Below are 18,016 nucleotides of genomic sequence, written 5' to 3'. Positions count from 1 at the left end.
ATGTACTTTCCACTCAGAAGTTATTAACAAAGAATTCTTAGAGAACTGAGAAGAGGGCCAACCCAGAATTCTGAAAATAGGACCATTTTTTATTTTTTTAAGTTCTTCATTAACACCCTTTCTTTTATCTCCTCAGCCACATACTGTCAAATGTTTCAGAGAGATCCCTCATTTCAAATTAAATGAATACTCATTCATTTAACATTTGGGTTTTTGAATAATCTGTCAGGACAGTAGCAGAGATTTGTTTTTATTCTGTTAACATGTGAAGAGTAAAAGGTGAATTGCAGTTGAATAGTTGGCATACTGCTACAGTTTATAGCCATTCCAATATTAATTTTAATCAGGTTTAAAATATTTTGGGGATTCTTGAAATGCTAGTAATCCCTAGCTTCTGGATCATTAAGTGCCTAATGAATTAGAAATGGCGACATCTAAAATTGGGAATATATCATCTTGGAAAAGTCTTTGGTCATCCTACTTGTGGCTTTTCTATTCACAAGGTAATATCTGAAAAAAAATAAAAATGATTTCTACAGGATTTCCCAAGGACCCTAAGCATTCTTCTGGGCATCCCTTGAGGACTCTCATCCTAGGTTACTTACAGTCGCTGGAAGTCTTACTGTGCCAGGATCGAAGTGGTTGCTGCTGCCATGATCCACTCCCTGATGACCTCTCTTCAGCTAATCTTTCTCTCTTCTGGTGCCCTGGCCCTGTTCCTTCTCTGCTTTCAGGTAACCTGAGAAGTTACAGTTGACTCTGTACCCTGGAGATAACTGCAGGGGAAGCCTGGAACTCTCCACTCTGTTCTCCAGCCAGAGGTCACCAGCCTCTGCAGCAGCCCTGAATGGCTCTAAAAGTGTAGCTGTTCAGTCTCCTCCTCCTCTTTTATCTCTGCTCAGTCATCACAATGTCTCCAGGTCAGGGTCTGTGGTCCCCTCCCTGAGAGACACACCCTTCTCCCTATCAGGGCAATACCTGGTTTAGAAGTTTATTTAAACTTCTGCCCTTGACCCGCCCACTGGGTAGTTCTCTATCTTTATCCTTTTTCTTCTCACATTGGGGCCACTTTATCCCATTTACCTCTGAACTCAAGAAACGGGAGCACTGGGTATCCTATTTCTTTGGACACAAAAAGTGACCTTGCCTTGATTGGATATCTGATTGGATCACCTCCTGATTCCCTCAGACTCAGGCCTGGGCCTCTCAAAGAAGAAGCATATAGAATTAGACCTGTGCTCAGACCAGCAATTTAGAAGCATAATCCCATTGGTTGAGTTTTTGTTGTGTTCCTGAAATTGCCTTGCAGCTGGACACTAAGTGAATTTCGGAGCCTTGGAAGCTCTGTGCCTTGATTGGCTGATTTTCCACACTGATCTACTCTCCTGCAAAGTACTGCTAATTCCTTATTTCCCTTCTGCTGCCTCCCTACTATAGAAATCAATCCCTGCTGTCTCCCTTTTTTCAGTTCTGCATTCATACCCGTATACAACAGGTAAGTAGTCATCTGCCTCTAGATGGATTTTTGCTAGTCAAAGACCAGATTGCCAGATTGGAAACCCTAATACCACGGTTTCCAAAATTAGCAGACTGCACCTCTCTAGAGTTACTATGCCTGTACCTCCCAGCTCTCAGTCAAGCCAACCTTTGCAACTGACCCAGACACTTCCCCCAAGTCTCCCACCTCTCATCCACATTTTTGGCCATGGTGATATGAGCTTTTGCCTTCTATTCCATGTCTGCCCAGGCTTTTGGCATACTCAACGTTTCTTCCCTGAACTACACCAACTAGAAGAAGCACCAATTCAAGTGTTACATAAGCCCTAGATATTCTCTTAGAGACCTTATCCCACATCCTATCCAATACTGGAAAGTATAGCCCTATCCTTTGTGTAAATTTTAATGTTTTGTTATGAAAAAGGGAATTTATATAATTTTCCTCTTGAAATATTTATTTATTTTGCAGTTTTCTTTGTGTTTTAGAGCCAAGACATTTTCTCCAGCTCTCAAACAAGGAAATGTGGAAGCTGTTATGGTCTTTGCACACTGTACCTATAGTGAGATACTGAAGCTTAAAAGCATAAAGAAAAAAAAAAATTGCTCTGGGAGCGGGGGAAGGGAGTAAGCACTCTAAGACGCCTGATTGGATCATCTCCTGTTTCTTTTAGGTCTCTATGACTCAGTTTCAGGCCCCATTATCACCTAAATCTCTGTCTTGCCCATTTTTTTTAATAACCCACAAGCTTCTCTACTCCATCCCCTGCCTCAGTTGTTCACATTTGCAAGTGGTACGCACCCAACACTCCCCATATTCAGATCAAGTGTCCTGCCCGGATTGCAGAGCATCACCAACCCTTGGAGTCTCTTTCTGAGCTCTCCTTCCATCACCCTGTCCCCAGGAGACTATTGCTTTGGACTGTGGCATTTATTTGCTTGGCTCTGTAGAGATTAAGATGTTCTCTTCCTATTGCACTCTTCTAGGTCTATTGCTACTTTAAGCTGTCAGTCCCTTTTCCCCAACTCTAAGAGCCAGGTTCATTTCTGCATATTGAATGCTTCAGTTTTGCTCTGCTTGCTAGGACTGACAAGCAGGAGACAGATCAGAAACCACACTTTTAAATTTCCCTACTTCAGTTTCTGCCCACTTTCCTTGTGCTTTAGTGCCTCTTTCTCTTGGGAGGTCTTTAATGCCTCCCTTTCGTACAGCATCACTGGTGCACTTCTCTGCAGGCTTTCTAATCATTCCACATGCAGATCCAGAACATATTTAAGAAAGCTAAAATGTCCCCTGCAGTTATTCCAGATTATATCTCTTTTAAATATTAACCATTACTTAGTTGAAATAGCCATTAACAGTTTGGCTTTTGCTTTCCAGGATTTAGGCTAACCTTTAAAAAATTTGTGTCCTGCCGTTGTCTGCAATTTTGAGACGAAAGGTGATAAATGTGTGTGTGTTTTTTTTTAATTTTTTAAAATTTTCTTTTAGTTGTAGTTGAACACAATGTATTTATTTTTATGTGGTGCTAAGGATCCCAGTGCCTCACACGTTCGAGGCGGGAGCTCTACAAATAAGCTACAGCCCCAGCCCGGTGATAAATGTTTTTATGTTCATGTTGTCAGGAGCTCAGCAAGTATTTGCTTGTATTTCGACTGTGGCACCTATCTTATGCACCACAGGCATGACAAAATCCCAACTTCCTTTCTGAACACCAATTTGAGCTTTTTTTCATTTTTAAATTGCTTTATTGCAACTATTTAACCCTAAAAGATCTGGATATTTATGTAAAATGTTACTGTGTTTCATTTGTCACATTCCCTCCCTCTTCTGAGTTTGATGTTTATTTTACTTATTTGTTTGGTCCAAGGTACACTTAAGACATCTTGCCTTGAAGGAGAACTTAAAGTGCTGAATATTTACTTAATGCCTTAAAACAACTCTCGGTATTCTTCCATTGCCATAACATCCAAAAACATGGGATGACTCTGGGCCTGTTTGCCTTCAGAGTCTTCTTTGTCTTCTCTGTTCTTTATCTCAACTGGCTCCTGCAGGCTATTGCACGGAGCCCTGTGGCAGCTGGCTTCCTGCTGGTCAGGTCAACAGGTCAAACAAGTGACTGGAGGATGGGAGAAACCAGAATATTCTCCCCTTCTGTTTCTGCCTTTGGCATCATTCTCCGTGTCTCCTACCAAGCTGGATCCTGCTGGACAGGCCTACCATGGAATCAGCATGGGCTCTGGAAATACCACCTCCTCCCTTCCACCTGTTTGAAACTGAAATAGCTTCCTGTGGTTGCTAATCCCTAGACTCTTCTCAGTTTTTCCATCAACTGTGCAGTGAATTCCTTGTGTAAAATTCTGTAGTTAATGAGTGTGGTTTCTGTTTGTCCAGTTGGATGCAGTACATGTATCTGTTTTGTGTTTTCATAACAGTTTTACGCTGCTTATAGGAGGAGTGAACATTCATAGGAAAGCAGTTGCCTGAAACTTAGGAATTTGTCTGCTCCTCCTGATGGCCAGACCAATCATTGTTTTTTTTCCACAACTCTCTTTCCATACTTGCTTCCCCACCTTCCTTACCCAGCCCATACCTTGTCCTTTCCCATTCTCTCTAGCCTTAGAGCACGTGACATCTTTCTTCTGGAGTCACACCTTCATAGGCATACAATGAATTTTTTTTTCTTTTTTTGGGGGGGTGGAGGTACCGGGGATTGAACCCAAGGGTGCTTTACCACTAAACTATATTCCCAGTCCTTTTCATTTTTTGAGACAGGTTCTCACTAAGTTACTGAGGCCGACCTTGAACTTGTGATCTTCCTGCTTCAGCCTCCTGAGCCACTGAGATTACAGGTTTGCACCACTGCACCCAGTTTATATGGTGCGCTTAACAAGAATATTCCAGCTAAAGGATAACAATGACAACAACAACAAAAAGCACTGGATTTCTCATTCATAATTTGAATTTCTTGGCCTTGTTTGAATTTCTTAGCCTCTTCCTGCACAGCAGTGCCCTTGGACTAGGAAAGGTAATTTCACTATAGATCTATGAGAAGAATATGAGATAACACATGTGAAAGGATTTTGTAAATCCTTTATGAAGTGCTAAGGAATATAAGATGTTATTGTTTTAAAGAGCAAATAAGCCTAATGTATTTATTTTTCTTGAAAAAAATGATGTTAAAAGTTAGCACCAAAGATACTTCTCAACTGGATTTTATACAGAAGTTTAATAGCATCTTATAGCCTTATCTAACATATGATCTCCCATCTGTTCTATTGACCTTTTTGAATAACAATTTTTGTTGAGGACCACCCATGTATTTTAGGATGTTTAGTGGCATCTCTACCAATAGCACCCACCTGTCTAGTTGGTGCAATCAAAATGTCTCTAGACATTGCCAAATGTCCCCTGGGAGAAAGGCAATAAAAGCCCCCTAGGTTGAAAACTACTGATCTAACAAAACTTAGGGGAAAAAAAATGTCATCTTTTTTTTTTTACTTGAAATTATTAAAACAATAATTTAAAGGGGTCTGGATTTCCAAAGAAGATTTTAGAAAAAGACTTTAAAAAATGCAATTTAGGTCATGTCTTTGAGATGCATAAATCCTACACTGAAAGTCTGGGTTTTGTCACAGCAGAGGTATTTGTTACTGTTAATGTTGGAGAGATTAATCTTCCTGATAAATATGGTTGGACTGCCTATCCAAGATGGCTTTCTTTTCCATACAGTTAATATTTTTTGTCATTTTTTTGTATTAAAGAGCTACACTAATACTTTTTATCTCACTCTTGCATGTTGAAATCTTTTGATGCCCTGTAAAAGACAAGGAAACTCTGAATATTAGTGGGAGCATCTTTCACACATAACATGACTCAGATATTCTGAGTCTGTACTTGTATAGACTACCTTGAATAGCTTCAGGAGTTAGAATTTTATGAGCATCACAGCTGGGTCATAATTTGTAGAATCCTTCATATTACAGATGCTAATATAATGCTTTTAGTTACTGTTTAATTTCTAGAGAAGTGAAAAATCAAACCAAAACTATTTAAACTCTAGAAATTATTATATTTAAAACATTGATATCAGATTTCCAAATATGTTTCTGCTAGTTTATATCAATAGATTCCTAAATTAGTATCTCATTTCCAACTGTGTTAGTTAGCTTTATTTCTAGCTTAAGAAAATATTGACCAAAGCAAGTTGCAAAACAGGTGAAACAGGTTGTAGCAAATGGGATTCCTTTCCTGAGAAGTCAGAAAAGAGGTTCTGTCCTTGACATGAGTATATTGCTAAGCTTTGTGCACATACACCTCCAAAACCAGTAAAAAGAATACTTATTGCTTCAGAAGAATTATACTCATTCCCACCTCTATGATTTTGCATTCTCCTGATTAATCTTTTGACAGACTATGAACCTCATTTGAAGAACTTATTAATAATAGTATTGCTATAATAATTTCTATATTTTTTAACATATTTTTGTCAGAAGGTAAATAAAAACAATTATATGATTGAGGTGGGTGATGGGAGTTGAGGATGCAGACTTAATATGAGATTCAGCTGGGCCAGAAGGTCAGGGCACTTTTATTTGCTGTCATACTATTGTGCTTACCTCTTTGGACTAGGTTTACCTCTCCAGTTCCAGGTCATTTCCTCAGCTGATCACATACTACTTTTGACCTACAGTTCCCATTTTTTGGTCCCCTATGTAGACATTTGTATCTGTAACCTCTTCTAGAATGGAGCTTGTTCTAGTGTTTCAACCTATAAATGTATGTCCTCCAGTAGAATTCTTTGTTTCAGAAAAAGGAATCCATATGAGGTTGTGCTTGCCCCAACTTTTGTTTTAAGATCTGAGAAAGACAAAGCTATTCAAATATACCTAGAAATGATCTGAGTAAAATCCCTCATTCTCATCCTAAGGAAAGAAAAACATCGATCATGGGCCATTTCAAAGTCTCCCTGCTACCTCTGATTAGGATATATGATCAAAATGTAGTAACAGACACTGTATTTACCCTTGCATCAGTAACAACAGATAGAAGAAAAAAACATGAAACAATAGTTTTCAAGACACTGGCTATCAGGTAATAGAGGACAGTGATTCTTGAAAGACAAGAAACAACAGAGATGAGACTTACTGTTGGCCCACCTTCCTAATGAGTTTTCAGGTCAGGACATATGGTAGAGGAACTGAGTGAGGTAGGGCCCAATTTATATTCTGAATAGAAGACAGAGTTCAGAATGGAGATCAAGGAAGTAAGATTTCACAGGACAGAGTAACAAAGAGGAGAGGGAACTGCACAGAAAAACAGGGGTGGAGTGGGGATGGGGGGCGTGTAGTATTCAGCAGAGTTTTGATGGGTGCATGACTATACACATACTACGGAAAGAAAGCACTGTCTGGAGGAACTAGAACCTGTGCCTAGAGCACACACAGACCCATGAATAGTGTTTGTTCTCACTACCAGCCACACTGGAAAAACTCATAATTCATAGGCCCTGGGTAGAGTACTCCAGAAAATCTTGCCTTGGGGAAGGGGATAATTAGCCCTAGCCTGAAAACTACTTCCAACCTGCCAAACCAATCATAAAAGCAAGACCTAAAAGAATCAGACTTTTTGAAACAACTTAACATCATCCATGAACAAAGCTCAAAAGATTTATAAGAATTCTAAAATGTCCAGGACCCAGCAATGTAAAATTCACAAAGTATGCATGCAATAAAATATTACCAGGCATATGCAGAAAGAGTAAAATACAACCCAAAATATGGAGAATTACCAATCAAGACATATCCAAATTTGACATAGATGATAAAATAAGCAGAGAATGTCATTGAAGCAATTATTATGACTGTGTCCCATATGTTCAAACAGCTAAGTAGAAATTAAATGTATTTTTAAAAGATTCAAATGAAGTTTCTTGATATGAAAGCAAAAATATCTCAAATATATGCACTGAATGGTATTAACAAAAACATTAGATGTAAGTGGATAGATTAATAAATTTGAAGGTAGAGCAATAAAAACTATCCCAAATGAAACACCCAGAAAAAAAAATTAAAAACCCCCAAATTAAAAAAAAAAACATCAGTAAGTAGCCTAATATATGGGTAAATAGAGTTCCTGAAGAAGAGAGAGAACAGGAGAAAAAAAAAGAAAAAAAAACCTTAAGAAATAATAAACAAAAACTTTTCAAGCTGAATAAAACCTATCAACCCAGATCAAAGATGTTTGATGAAATCCAAGAGAAAGGATCATGAAGAAAATTTTACCAATGCCTATCAACATCAAACTGCAATGACAAATAAATCTAAAAGTATAGAGAGATAAACATGTATGTATAGAGCAACAAAAATAAGAGTTACATCAGATTTTAAAAATTGGCAACAGTGTGAGTGACAACACAGGGGAGCAACATTTTTAAGTAATGAAAGGAGAAAAAAAAAAAAACAGCCTAGAATTATATGCCCTGCTAAAATATCTTTAAGAAACAAAGGTGAAGTAAAACATATAAAAGCTGAAAGAATTCATTACCTGCCTTATGCATACTATGAGAAAAAAAATAAAGGCTATTTTTCAGACAAAAGGAAAATGATACCAGATAAAAATATTGGTAGTATGTACACAGAAATAATGATTCCTAGAACTGTTTACTAAAGGGATAAAATACATCAAGCACTTTTTTCTTATCTATTTTAAGAAATAAATATAATAGTAAACATAATTTACTATTTAAATAAAACCAATAACTAAATACTATGGGATTTATAACTCTTTCAGTTGTTCTTCCTTATCCATGGTTTTGCCTTTTGCAGTTTTAGTTATCTGTGGTCAACCATGATGTGAAAATATTAAATGGGAAAATTTAAGAAATAAATAATTCACAAGTTTTAAATTGTGTGCTTTTCTTAATAGTATAGTAAAATCTTGAGGAGTCCCATTCCCCACTCGGGGTGTGAATCATCCTATTTTCCAGCATATCCATGCTGTATATATTCCCTTCCCATTAGTCGCTCAATAGCTATCTTGGTTATCATATCTCCTGCCAAAGTATTGCAAGACTTGTGTTCAAATGAGCCATCTGTTGCCGCAGTCTGGCTGGGCACAATTCAGGAGCCACTTGTCAAAAGAAACGAACTTTATTTTTAGAACCACACACGCCAAACAAAACAGCTCCTCAGGAAAAACCTTCAGAGCCCAACTGCCACCACCGGCTTCCCACAAGCCTCTCAACCTCCCCCACTCCTCCTGCTCTTGAGGCCCATTGGCTGGGTCGTGTGGGCGGAGCCAAAAAAGTCCCCCAATGAGCAGCTCCATGGTCTGAAAGGGCAGGGAAACAGCCCAATGAGCATCACCACAGAGGAGCCAATCAGTTGGCAGCTAGAAGTTGCTGGGGCTGCTGTGAGCCAATCATCAGCTGGCAGCTAGAAGTTTGTTGGCAGCTGGAAGTTTGCTGGGGCCCCTTTGGCTGTGGCTCTCAACAATATGTAGTAGCCCAAACTGCTAGGTCAGAATGTCTACATAGTTCACCTCATTTTATCTCATCATGTAGGCAGTGCATCATCTTACATCATCACAAGAAGGATGGGAACAGTACAATAACAGTTTGCTACCTTAGAGTGATCATATTCATATAACTTTTATTATATTATATTTGTTCTATTTTATTATTAGTTGCTATTAATCTCTTCTGTGTCAAATTTATAAATTAAACTTTATATTATGGTTTGGAATTTTTTTGTTTTGTTTTGTTTTTTCAGTATTGAGAATTGAACCCAGCACCTTGGGTATACTGGGCAAATACTCTACTGCTGAGCTACACAACCAGCACATTATGTTATGGTTTGGGTAAAAATCCCCCCCTTCCCCAGTGTCAATATAAGAACTTAGGTTTTTGACCATATTGAGTAAGGTTTGTAAATGCTATATAGTAGCACCTTTTTGATACTAATATAAATAGAATTCTTTTCTTAATTTTATTTTCAGATTATTTATTGCTAGTGTAGAAATATGCTGATTTTTCCATATTGATCTTGTGTTCTGCAACCTTGCTAAATTCATTTATCATGGTATTTTGATTTCTGTCACTTTATAGTAGCTATTGGAATCAGAGACTACCAGCTCCCTATTTTTCTTTTTAGAAGTTAATCATGTACTGTTTTTGTCTGGTTTTGATATTGGGATAATGCTGATTTCATATGAGTCAGTAAATATTCTCTTCAAATTTTTTGGATAGTACTGATATTATCTCTTCTTTAAAGGGCTGTTCACCTGTAAAACCATCTCAGCCTGGATTTTCATTATGAAAAGCCTTTAAAGCCAGATGTGATGGTGCATGCCTTAATCCCAGCAGCTCGGAATCTAGAGGCAGGAGAATCAAGAGTTCAAAGCCAGCCTCAGCAATTTTGTGTGGTGCTAAGCAACTCAGACTCTGTCTCTAATTAAATACAAAATAGGACTAGGGATGTGGCTCAGTGGTCGAGTGCCCCTGAGTTAAATCAGAGACTACCTGAGTTAAATCCCTGGTACCCAAAAACAAAAATTAAAAAAAAAAAAAAAAGAAAAGCCTTTAAGCTAGAACTTGCAATATCATTAATAGATACAGATTTTTCAGATTATCTATTTCTTCTTTAGTGTCTTTCAAGAAATATACTCACTTTTTTCAGTTTTCAAATGTATTGGTATAAAGTTGTTCATAACATCCTTTAATAATTATTCTTTTACTATCTAAGAATTGTGGAATTCTTAGAGAGGTCCCTTCTCATTCGCAATATTATTGTTATGGGGTTTTGTGGGATTGTTTTTTCCTCCTTTATTCCTGATGAGTATGACTGCAGATTTTTAGTTTTATTGATCTCAAACATTTGGTTTCACTAATGTTTGTTTTCCATTTATCTTGGCTTGATCTGCATTATTTTCTTCCTTTGTTTACTTTGGGCTTAATTTTCTTTGTTAGTTCCTTATGGTGAAGTAAAGTCATTGATTTAAGACTATTTTTTTCTCTTCTTTTCTTATTTTATTTTTTATTTTGTACTGAGGATTAAACCCGAAGATATTGAGCTACACCCCCAACCTATGAACTTTATATTTTGAGGCAGTGTCTCACTTAGTTACTGAGGCTTGCCTCAATTTGTGATCTTCCTGTCTCAGTTGCTGGGATTAAATACATGCACTACAACTGACTAAAAATTTTGAATTTCTAACATAAGTATGTAATGGTATAAATCTCCCTCTAAAGTACTCTTTTAAAGACATTCCACAGATTTATACTTGTGGCTTAGAATAAAAACTGTAATTGATAGTCTTATACAGATACATTTAAAGAATGCTTTTAAAAAGATTTTTTTTTAAATTTAAACTATTATTTATCTATATTTCTTTAGATTTTTTAATTAAAATATTTTTAATTGTAGATGAACACAATACCTTTATTTCATTTATTTATTTTTATGTGGAGCTGAGGATCGAACTCAGTGCCTCACATGTGCTAGGCAAGCCCTTTACCACTCAATGACAAACCCAGCCCCTTTAGATTTACTTATTTATTTATTTTTAAATTTTTGGGAGGTGGTACTGGGGATTGAACTCAGGGACACTTGAGTTCCCACAGCCCTATTTTGTGTTTTATTTAGTGTTCAGCATCTCACTGAGTTGCTTAGCACCTCGCTTTTGCTGTGGCTGGCTTTGAGCTTGAGATCCTTCTGCCTCAGTCTCTGTAGCTGCTGAGATATAAGCATGTGCCACCGTGCCTGGCCTAGATTTACTTTTAAATGATACATAAAAACATTAATTAGGTATCACATAATGTTTTGATACACACACACAGTGTAATGTTTAAATCAGGTTATACCTATCTAGCTCCTTAAACATTCATAATTTTGTTATTGTGAAAATTTTCCAAGTTCTTTTTTCCATTTTTTTGACATGTACAGTATTTTATTGTTTATTGTTTTCTAAAGTCCCCTGTTGTTCAGCAGCACACCAGAACCCTTGTTCCTACTTAAATGCAACTTAATACGTATCCATTGACCTTTAACCATCGCTACATCCCTCCCCTACTTCCTTAGCCTCTAATAACCACCATTTTACCCTCAACCTCTATGAGATGGGCTTTCTTTATATTCCATATGCATGAGATCATGTGGTACTTCTCCTTTTAGGATCCCACAAGCCTCTGCCCAGATGTCTCATAAGCTGACATAGGTCAGACATGGTAGGATTCTCCTGACTCTGGATAGAGCCAGTGAATGGACAAGCCCCAGACATCCATGTCACATTTGTGGACACCAACTCCTTCAACTGTTTCACACCCTGAGTCCACAACCCAACAAGACCAGCACAACACTTGGGAAGGACCAAGGCCCACACTTCTGAAGTGGACTTATGGCCCACAACCACTGAAACCTGCCACAGCTGATGCTCTCTGGAGTACAAATCCAATAGAGAGGGGTGGAGTATCTTCCTCTAATTCAAAATATTTTTCAAAGGTAAAAATGATATGCTCTGAAAATTGTTGCAAGATGGTAAAAGCAGGCTCAGTGGCTTGAGTCTTTGTATGAAGGACATTTGCCTGAAGAGCCACCTTGACCCACAACCAGACTTATAGTAAACAAAAAACCAAGACTTTATTTTTTTTTAATTATTAATACTTGCTTTTTTTCTTTTAACCAAATTAGAATCTAACCTATACCAACAAAAGTATTTACAATATATCCTTGAATTAAACTAACCATCTAAAGATACATTGTTATGGTTTATGTCTTTAAAATTTACCTTCCTTTAGGGACAAGGCTATGTATAAATTAATGTTTACATAAATAAGTAAGTATGGACATGTTCTCCAGAAACATTATTACCTACATGTATGAAATTAAAAAAAAAACAAATAAACAAACATTATTAAAAAATAAAAATAAAAACAGCTAGGCATGGTGGTGTGTATCCGTAATCTCAGTGACTCTGGAGGCTGAGGTAGGAGGATTGCAAGTCTGAGGCCAACCTCAGCAACTTAGCAAGGCCCTAAGTAACTTAGTGAGATCCTATCTCAAAAAATAAAAAGAGCTGGTGATATAATTCAGCATTAAGTATCACTGGGTTAAATCCCCAGTATTTAAACAAATAAATAAAAAATGAATAAATAAAATAATTTTATAGTATAATAATCATGTCCAGTTTATACTAATATGCTTTTAAAACATCATTGTCATGTTTGAAAACTTAATTTGTAAATCCTATTTTTTAAATACCTGCATTTTTCCATGAAATATGAAAAAAAATAATTTATTCTAAAACAAGATAAGAATATACATAGAAACTGGATATGGTGGTATAGCAATTGCATTGTTTTTGTTTCTTTGATTACAATTCTTAACTTGAATTTTATCCTAAACCATGATATATTTACCATTATATATGGGAATTATATAATTATATACATTAGTTTTATCTAAATAATTCTAGCAATGCTTTTCATTATTATTTACTGCTTTAAGAAGAAAAAAGCTATGTGTACAACTGTTCTCACTCTACAAAACTTTTTGTTGTTTAAATTATGGAATTATTATGAAGACATTGTTTAATCATCTAATCTAGCTTGGAAATTTCACAGAATTTAATTATTGAGTTAATGTCTACATGCCTGGCATATCATAATATGGCTTAGATTAGTCACTCTTCCAGAAGAAAAGGAGCATAGTGTGGCAGATCGAGGCCTTACACAATAGGCAGGTGTCCGAATTCTCATGTCCTTTTATTTTAAGCCATGAAACCTTAGCATAGTATTAAACTTCACTCCATAAAATGAACTCATGGGCAATTATATCTTATTGATTAGAACATAGAAGAAAGGTCAGATAATCTCACCAGTGTCTTCTAACACTAAAGTAATTGGCAGACTTAGAATTAGAGTCATATTAAGAACTGACAGTTATAGAAATTACTTGACTCTTTGGATGGAGACTATTTATCCATAAATGATGAATCTATCCATCCAAAACCTCTAAATAGTCAGAAGAAATTACCTATTCCTTTTACACAGAAAAAAATACCACCTATTGAAAAATCTTTTCATTTTGTTGTTGAAGTCTATAACTCTGGGAAATCAAGAAAAGCCATTGAAAAGCCTTTATAAAGAGGGACTTCATATTCTATTAAAATTGCGATAGAGGGATAGATTTAAGTTTAAGTTTTCCAAGCCACATCGCTATACCTGTGCAATAAGAGGAAAGCAGGTGTACTAAATTGCTAAAAACAAAGAAACAACAACAACAACAAACCCACACACCAAAAAACCCAACCAAACAAAACTCATTTGGTGCTGTAAGGCATGCTTCCATCCTCTTTAAGTCTTGTCTTACCAAAGAAAGTTGCTTGATAGCACAGTTAGATTTGGAGAAGTGCTGATTGATAGAATACCTGCCACCTTCACTTTGAGATAAGTTGGGATGGAACAGGGGGGAAAAATACCTTCAGTCAGTTCATTAAAAATATGTCTGTTTGAAGTGTCTTTTTGATTTGTGGCTTTTCTTGATGACTTCTCCAGAAATCTGCTTTTATTCCTCTACAAGTTTTTTCAAAGGATAATGAAAGGTGCATAAAAAAGACTTTTTAAGGCTCTACAGGAAAAAAATATATAGATTATTTGTGTCCTTGCTTTGATCATTCTTTCCATGACTCTCCAGTAGGCTTCATAAACTGTTACATAGATCAAAAACCTAGCAATCTTGTTATCACACTGAACAAATATCTGTCTGAGTAAATGTGCAGACGTTTCTATTCATTGGCCTACTAAGGAGCATAGTTCTTGGAAATGTATAGCATAGAACTCCAATAACCCTATTTATTAAAAACTCTGATCTCACTGACAAAAGTTCCTTGGACTCTCAGCATATATACAGCTTTGAAATAGGACTAAAGTGTCACTTCTTTTATGAAGCTCCAGATATGAACCTGTTGTCCATAATGATCTCATTTTCCTTACTTTTGTTATACATAGGTCCTCCCAGCTGGACAAAGCTGACCACCATTCTCTAACAGGTTGATCAGGTGAGGAGGTTAAAGCATTTTTATTAGCACTACCTGTAGATAGTGTAGAATAATTTTGCTGGTTTGTAATTGGCATGACCCTGAAGCTCTTAGAGCATATGAGCCTTTTGCTGCAGGAAGTTTTTTTTCCCCCTCATTTGTTTCCTGACATATGAATCCAGATCATGAATTTTCAGTGTTTTTCTCGCTGGGCTTGATATACTCCCTAAACCACAATTCACTTGGCTCTGATTCTAACTCCCTATCTGGCTTATACCAAGCCTTTTTCTTGCCTTTTTTTATGGACCTTTGCTCTTGGCAAGAAGCTTGATATGAAGAGTCATAATCAATAGGTTCATTATGCTGTTCCCTGTCTGACTGATGGAGACCCTTAGTGACTCCGCCTTGAGCTGCCATATCTTTTGATTTCCGGGCACTCAACTTGGCTATTCTCCTAAAAGCTAGTTGTTCAAGATTTGCTGGTATTCTAATGCCCTGTTCTTCACAGTCTCAGATTTTCCTTTGTTGTTATGAGTTGCAAAGGTACCTACTCTGCCTCATGTCTTGGTTTGCCTATTTTATGATCCTATCATCTTTATTCCTGTATGCACACAAAATGCACTTGCTTCCATTACTTTAAGACAAATGTACTAAAACATAAGGCATTTTCCATGGTTTGATGTGTTCCCCAAATTTCATCTTTTGAAAAATTAATCTCAAAATCATATGTTGGTGGCATTTAGAGGAAGGACTTTTGGGAGGTAATTAGAATTAATTAAGGTCATTAGGGGAGGGCCCCCATGAAGAAACAGGTGGCTGTAAGAAGGAGAAGAGACCTGAACTGAGTCACACTGTTTGACCATATGATAATTCGTACTGTGTCATAATGCAGCAAAAGGCCCTCACCAGATACCAGACCCTCAACTTTGGACTTCCAGATTATGAGCTAAATAAACGTCTGTTCTTTACAGATTACTCACTCTTTTATATTCAGTTATAGCAACAGAAAATAGGCCTCAACTTCATTGTATCCCCAACTTTTGCTAGAATCCTCAGATGTTGATGTGGAAGAAAAGTGTCTTAAAGCCTCTTGGAGTCCTGGAAGCCACTACTCAATTGACATCAGAAAACTGTACTTATTATATATGGTTTGTACATACACTTCTGGATTTATGACTTGACTAAAGAAAGGTTCAGATATCTACCTGGGGTCTAAAAGATTTAATTTATTTCTCATAGCTCGTTACTTAATTACATTCGACTTGATGTTTTTTGGACTCCCAGAATGTCAGAAAGCATTCTTTTCCCTAACAATCCAATTCATACCTGAAGTGCTTTAAATTTAGTTTTTGACTTAGATGAGCAAAAAACCATGATGTTAGTATCAAAATAATGTGATTTTATTGAATAAATTCTGATACCCAAATTATCACTCTGAGACTAGAGTTTCCTTCTACACAGCACAACTTTGTTAGTATTGAGTTTCTTCTAATCTATTAACATTTTTTTCTATAAACACAAGTTTTAATTTTCCTTTGCCTCTAAGAAATTTTTTTCCTTACTGGCATGTTTTCTGGATCATTCCTTTCTTTCTTTTTTTCTTTTTAAGCCAATGGTCATTTTATTAGGATGTCAGCCCCGATCCAGCGGGAGTGACAGGGGAAGGGACAGAGACAGCCAAGGGAGGGCAGATGGGAGACACCTCAGTTCTCCAGCCACAGTGAGGGAGGGAGGTGGGCAGCAATCCTACCCCACATGCCAGACAACAGCTGAGGTGCAGAGTTGCCATGTGGCCAGCAAGGAGCAGCCATGCCTACCCCAAAATGGGAACCCATCCTGGGTCCTGCGTGGATCCTCAGGAGCCCAGCCAGGCAGCACCTGGAGCCCAGACAGATGTGGGGCACAGGAAGCACCTGTAGAATGGACAGCTGGTCCTCAGGCATGGCTTGTCCCCTGAGCTTTCTTGGTTTCCTCAGAGAGTGCCTGCTTCAGTGCCACATAGGCCTCATCCATGTTGTTATTGATGATCACCAGGTTGAACAGGCCCGGCTCCTTGCTGCTGCCCATGTTTGTCCAGTGGCAGCCAGCTGCCTCCTCAGGCTTTCCTTTGATTCTGCGTTGCGCTGGCGCAGTCACTGCTCCAGTCCAGTGAAGGTAGCTGCATAGAGATGTAGATGGGGCTGAGGTCTGTCTGCTTGGTGTTGCGCATGCCCTGCAGGTCCACCTCCAGCACACAGATGCGATTCATGGCCTGCACACCCTGCACAGCCGCCTTGCTTGTCCCATACAGGTTCCCTGAGAACTCATTCAATGAAGTCCCCATCGGCGATGTCACGCTGCATCACCTCCTTGGTCACAAAGTAGAATCTCTGCCATTCTCCTCTCCAGGCCGCGGGTCCCTCGTCCTATGGGACACACTGAAACCAAAGACGCTGCCATGCTGTCAGGGGCCAGCACGAACAGGAGCTGAGCACTTACCCTTAGCCTTGCACGATGGAGGTGTGGAACTGGCTTCCGGTGGCAGTGCGAGAGCAGGTGGACCTCACCTTAGCTGGGCAAGAAATTATAGCTCCAGGAGTGGGCGTCACCCAATGGGACTAGGTTACACCACCCTCCCCCCGCCCCCCCCCCCCCCGCAAACCCAATCCCTTGCCTCATTTGGGTGTCTTCTGCTCAAAAAATAGGGTTTCAGGAGTGCTTTCTCTCTCTTTTTTCTGTCTCTCTCACTTCCCTTGTGGGATCTGGGGCTGAGGAGCCTTCTCTGGACCCCAAGAAAAAGGCACTTTGTGTGTCTGTATGATTATTCAGTGCCAACCCAATTCACTTGGAATGACCCTGATTTAGTCGTATGTGGGGGCAGATGGTGCCAGAACAGGGACACTCCGGTGTGAATTTCAGAAATTTGGTGGGTTTGGCTTTTTCTCTGGTAGTCAAGCATGCTTAGTTTTTCAGAGTATTATGGCTTGGTTTGTGAAAAGCTAGAGAATTAGACAGAAGAAAGTGACGTTGAACTTGTAACATATGGGGAATTTTTTGTCTTCAGAAAAAGAAAAAAAATTATTTTGCAGTTCTGAAGATCATAATTAGTCATAGGGGAAAGAAAAATTATAGACATGCTCCTAGAGCAACCTCTTCAGCAGGGTGCTCTTCCCAGCCCTGGATGGCCCTCTAAGCACCATGGGCCTGGTTCCCCACATGCTGTCCAAAGGGATCCAGCCTGCGCTGCATGACATCTGCCACTGCCCCACCCTGCTTGTGAAGTCTACCTCTCCTGGATCATTTCTTTAAGCCATTCAGAAACTTTTGTTTTAGCCAATATACCAACCCCTGTAAAAGCATTCATTGCTCAGACTCTCCTTACTTTGCACATTGTAATAAAGAATAAATTCTTCTTCACACCACAAAATTGACAGTAATCTCAGGCAAAGCATCATCATGGTACATGCAAGGCCCTGGAACTGTGTCATTGGTGTCCCTGCTTCCTAG

The 18,016-nt window shown here is 38.2% G+C and overlaps 1 pseudogene; it reads right to left on the bottom strand.

Annotated features, from left to right (window-relative positions):
- Positions 1-16,450: 16,450 nt before the first annotated feature.
- LOC107136681 lies at positions 16,451-17,763 on the bottom strand (annotated as a pseudogene).
- Between the last annotated feature and the right edge of the window lie 253 nt (positions 17,764-18,016).

This window comes from Marmota marmota, unplaced genomic scaffold (assembly GCF_001458135.2).
Source record: "Marmota marmota marmota unplaced genomic scaffold, marMar, whole genome shotgun sequence".
NCBI lineage: Eukaryota > Metazoa > Chordata > Mammalia > Rodentia > Sciuridae > Marmota > Marmota marmota.
Note: the sequence above shows the minus strand (reverse complement) of the source record. Positions and strands in the feature narration are given on the sequence as shown.